Consider the following 5804-nt stretch of genomic DNA (forward strand, 5'->3'; position numbering starts at 1 on the left):
GAAGGGGACGACAGAGGATGAGATGGCTGGATGGCATCACCGACTCGATGGACATGAGTTTGAGTGAACTCCGGGAATTGGTGATGAACAGGGAGGCCTGGTGTGCTGCGATTCATGGGATCGCAAAGAGTCGGACACGACTAAGCGACTGAACTGAACCGATATACAATTATCTCTTGTGTAATAAAAGTTGGTTATATTAAACATGGGACAGTAAACCAAAGGGCTTCCCAGGTGGCTCAGTAGGTAAAGAATCCACCTGCCAATGTAGAAGACATAAGAGACGCAACTCCAACCCCTGGGTCAGGAAAATCCCTTGGAGAAGGGCGTGACAACCCACTCCAGTATTCTTGCCTGGAGAATCCCATGGACAGAGGAACGTGGCAGGCTACAGTCCATGGGGTGGCAAAGAGTCAGACATGCCTGAGCACAGCGCAACATGGCACAATAAACCAAAAAAGTAACTTTATCAAAATGTACTTTTGAATAAGTAGAAGGTGGTATGTATTTTGTATCTGGCCATTATGAAAATTATTCAAGACTTACATAATTGTGGTAGATCAAAAATAGAAACTGTGTGACAAGTCAGAGAAAAAAAAAAAAAACAGGGAGTCCACATGGAAGTCAACCTGAGGATTCTGGATTTCGTAGCACCTACCCAAGGCACAGTGACCATGATCAATTTCAAAGTAAAGCATCCTGATTCCAGGGCATGTTTTAAATGACTAGTAACTGGATCAAAGTAAACATTTAATAAAAATGTACTTTAAAAAGAAGTAAATAGCTCTGGTCAGAGTCTGCGTGTTCCTTTCTGAGGTCCCTCGGAAATGTGAAAGTTCTTGGATTGCTTTCAAGTTCATGCCTTCACGGTCACATGCCATGGAAGTTATAATTAGCCAAGAAATAAGAGCATGCCAATCCAGTCTGTGCAATATTAGTGCTCCAGAATATAAAGACTGCTAACCATACGAATACATTGCTACAAATGACCTCAAATAATAAAGATCATATTCTTCGAACATATATACAAATTATTTCAGTGAAAAATCATTCAGAGGTTAATGGATAATCTGACATCAAAAAATGGCAACACATCAAACATAATCGATTAGTCACTTGATTTATGCTGCTCTGTGACTTATCACTAACTATTGAGCATCCCTAATACATAGCGAATTGAAACCTCATGCTACTGAATAATTATTTGATGTTAACAAAGAACAGATTATATTCAGATTTTGTGCAACTTATAGTGCATCTGATTTTTATTAGTGCTTGGCTGGTTGCTTCCTTAATTCTTCCAATATTTTTTAAACTAAAATTGTTCTCAATTGAGTTTAGTGGGCAAGATGAGCTCTCATTTTATTATCCAAGTTTCCAGCACATAATAATAAAAAGCTGTGATGTAACTGTATAAATATCTCAATTGCCTAGCAATGAAAAAAGAACACACAAATAAGATAAATAATTATCAACTGAGGCATACTTCAGAGAATTATCAGTGTTTTTCTTTTATCAATTGTTAATCTATTGCTTTTTTTCATCAAAGTTAATAGCACTATTTCCACCTATTTGGATACAAATACACATTTTTATCACATTCAAATTTTTTTAATATTACTGATTAGTTTATTGATGGACATATTAAGTAGATATTTTAAGAAAAGCAGTATTGTAACAATTAAAAATTTTCCAACATATCTAAAGTTTCAGAAATTCTATTACTATTTAGCAATAACAGACCATCTTATCATGTTGATACAAGAAATACATGAAACATACACATGGCTCAAAAACTTAAATATTTCTGGAAAATGTTGGATTAAAAGCAATGTTTCTCCTAATAACTATATTTCATCCTAGTAACTATAATTCTCAGTTTCAATTTCAGAGACAAAAGTCATTTGTTGTTCTCAATTCTTCTGGTCATTGTATCTTCACATATGAATCATGTATTTATATTGACTTTTTAAACGTATTGATTATAGATATTGTTTATTGAATTTCTGAGAGAAGAGAGAAGAATTCAGCTCACTTAAGGTTTATTTTTCCTGCTCTTTCCATCTAATGGTGATTTCATTGCTTGTAGATGCTTTCCTGGTTACTATGGCAACTTTAAATAATAGAATTAAAGTACTTACTCTTGATCCGTTAGTGATAGTGTCAATTCTTGCTTTGTGGAATGAAGAACTTCTCACGCCTCCTTTCCTTCCACTCTCCTATCCCATCCACATACAGTCAACTATGCATTTAACTTTTATAGCAGCAGGGCTGATAATAGAGTGAAAAGTTAAAGTGTTAGTCACTTAGTTGTGTCCAACCCTTTGAGACTCCATGGACTGTAGCCCTCCAGGCTCCTCTGTCCATGGGATTCTCTAGGCAAGAAAATTAGAGTGGGTAGACATTCCCTTCTTCCAGGGGATCTTCCCAACCCAGGGAATGAACCTGGGTCTCCTACATTGCAGACAGATTATTTACTGTCTGCTGCTGCTGCTGCTGCTAAGCTGCTTCAGTCGTGTCTGACTCTGTGTGACCCCATAGGTGGCCGCCCACCAGGCTCCGCCGTCCCTGGGATTCTCCAGGCAAGAACACTGGAGTGAGCCATAGTTATTAATGATTCTGTGATGTCTAGCTAATCTTTGGAATGAGTCAATCATTGAAGTTTAACAACAATGAAAAATATTTTAAATCTCTACTTAATTATATTCTCAAGTTTTTCTAAAATTTCATATTTTAGACCACTCTTTTTTCCCCAGAAAGTAGAGTCCCAGGTAATTCCATTAACTCTTCTCATTCTGACTTTCTGGGCCTACAACCTAACTGACCATCTAGGAAGTCCTTTTATTGTTACTTTGGGTTGAATCTACTATTTCCTGAATCCCAAAGATCTTAAAAGTCATTCTCAAAAAGAAATGGTATGTAGAAAGGAAATTTTATGAGATGATGCATATATTAAAGTGACTTTATTTTACTCTTGTATTTGATTAGTAGTTTGGCTGGGTATTGAATTTTGTCTAAAATTTTTCTCTTCAGAGTTTTAAAGGCATTGTTGCATCATCTATGAATAATTAGTTCTGCTGATAAGACTGATATTGACTGGGTTTTGTTCCTTTCAGAAGTACTTGGATTTTCCCTCATGAAACCATATGGAATATCACTTCTTATCAGTTATATTCTTCATGTTTTAAAAACTCTTCATAGCTTTAGATCACAGTGATCCTCTGTGCCTTTTATCTTTTCTGTCAATATATCTAGTCTCTTTGCCCTATACTCTGGAACTTTAACCTCAATGTATTTTCCAAGACTTCATTTTTATTTTAAAAAATTATATTTTTATTATCCAAGAGACTTCAATATTTCCTGTTCAGTCTCTAAATTGTGTCTGACTCTTAGCAAGCCCAGGGACTGTAGCCCACCAGGCTCCTCTGTCCATGGAATTCTCCAAGCAAGAATACTAGAGTGGGTTGCCACTTCCTTCTCCAGGGGATCTTGCTGACCCAGGGATCACATCTGCTTCTTCTGAACTGGCAGGTGGATTCTTTACCCCTGAGCTACCTGAAAGCCCCAGTACTTCCTGATGCTCCCTCAAAAATGTAGCTAGAGTACATGTATATGTCAAATCTCAGCAAACTTCATAATTGCATATTTTATTTCATGTAGATTATACTTCAGTAAAGTTGACTTTATAAGCTGAAAACGATCCATTTATCTCATTTCCACTGTTAGCCACCATTACTTTCTCATTCTTCTGCAATTCTTTTCATAATGCTTTCTTTGCTTCTACTCTTGTCAATACTGAAAATATCCTGCCCAGCTAATAGTAAACAACTTTAAGCATGTGATCCATATCATGGAAGACTTTCCACTGGATGAATTGTGTCTAGACACCTGGGCATATCAGAAGGTCTATCTGGCATCTGACCTTTCATCTGACATCATGTCATGAATTATCTCTGGTATTCACCAAGTTTTTATAATAGAGGCTTTCTGTTTGTTTGTTTGTTTGTAGCTTATGTTTACCTCATGGTTTTCTGTTACTTCAGCCTAGAACTCCTTCCCTGTGGATGCTTGCAACCTGACTCCTTCTCATTACGTAGGCCTCAGATATAGCTCACCTCTTCAAAGAGGTCTTCCCTGACCACCTCATGTACAAATCTCAGTGCTTTGATGTTGTTTAGTTGATAAGACCTGTCCCACTCATTTGTGACTCAATGGACTGTAGCCCACCAGGCTCTCCACCCATAGGATTCTCCAGGCAAGAACACTGTAGTAGATTGCCATTTCCTTCTCCAGGGGATCTTTCCAACCCAAGAATCAAGGATTCGTTACCACTGAGCCACCTGGGAAGCCCCCTTTATAGTGCTTGTGAAAGTGAAGTCGCTCAGTCGTGTCTGACTCTTTGCGACCCGTGGACTGTAGCCCATCAAGCTCCTCCGTCCATGGGATTCTCCAGGCAAGAATACTGGAGTGGGTTGCCATTTCCTTCTACAAGGAATATATTTTAGATAGGGTTAAGCACTATAAGAAAGAATCTTGTTTTGTTTTCAGTCTCCCCTCAGCAGAAATAAGCTTCCTGATAGGTTTGATTGACAGGTTTATCTATTTACAGGTAACTAATATTTTGTACTTTTCATGGGGTTCTCACTAGACCATTCAGGTATGACCTAAATCAAATCCCTTATGATTATACAGCGGAAGTGAGAAATAGATTTAAGGGACTAGATCTGATAGACAGAGTGCCTGATGAACTGTGGACAGAGGTTCATGACATTGTACAGGAGACAGGGATCAAGACCATCCCCATGGAAAAGAAATGAAAAAAAGCAAAATGGTTGTCTGGGGAGGCCTTACAAATAGCTGTGAAAAGAAGAGAAGCAAAAAGCAAAGGAGAAAGGAAAGATATAAGCATCTGAATGCAGAGTTCCAAAGAATAGCAAGGAGAGATAAGAAAGCCTTCCTCAGCGATCAATGCAAAGAAATAGAGGAAAACAGCAGAATGGGATAGACTAGAGATCTCTTCAAGAAAATTAGAGATACCAAGGGCACATTTCATGCAAAGATGGGCTCAATAAAGGACAGAAATGGTATGGACCTAACAGAAGCAGAAGATATTAAGAAGAGGTGGCAAGAATACACAGAGGAACTGTACAAAAAAGATCTTCACGACCCGGATATTCACGATGGTGTGATCACTCATCTAGAGCCAGACATCCTGGAATGTGAAGTCAAGTGGGCCTTAGAAATCATCACTACGAACAAAGCTAGTGGAGGTGAGGGGATTCCAGTTGAGCTATTTCCAATCCTGAAAGATGATGCTGTGAAAGTGCTCCACTCAATATGCCAGCAAATTTGGAAAACTCAGCTGTGGCCACAGGACTGGAAAAGGTCAGTTTTCATTCCAATTCCAAAGAAAGGCAATGCCAAAGAAAGCTCAAACTACCGCACAATTGCACTCATCTCCCACGCTAGTAAAGTAATGCTCAAAATTCTCCAAGACAGGCTTCAGGAATACGTGAACTGTGAACTTCCAGATGTTCAAGCTGGATTTAGAAAAGGCAGAGGAATCAGAGATCAAATTGCCAACATCCGCTGGATCATTTAGAAAGCAAGAGAGTTCCAGAAAAAAACAGGTATTTCTGCTTTATTGACTATGCCAAAGTTTTTGACTGTGTGGATCACAAGAAACTGTGGAAAATTCTGAAAGAGATGGGAATACCAGACCACCTGACCTGCCTCTTGAACAACCTATATTTGGGTCAGGAAGCAACAGTTAGAACTGGACATGGAACAAATAGGTTCCAAAT

This window comes from Budorcas taxicolor, chromosome 24, assembly GCF_023091745.1.
Source record: "Budorcas taxicolor isolate Tak-1 chromosome 24, Takin1.1, whole genome shotgun sequence".
In the NCBI taxonomy this organism is placed as follows: Eukaryota; Metazoa; Chordata; class Mammalia; order Artiodactyla; family Bovidae; genus Budorcas; species Budorcas taxicolor.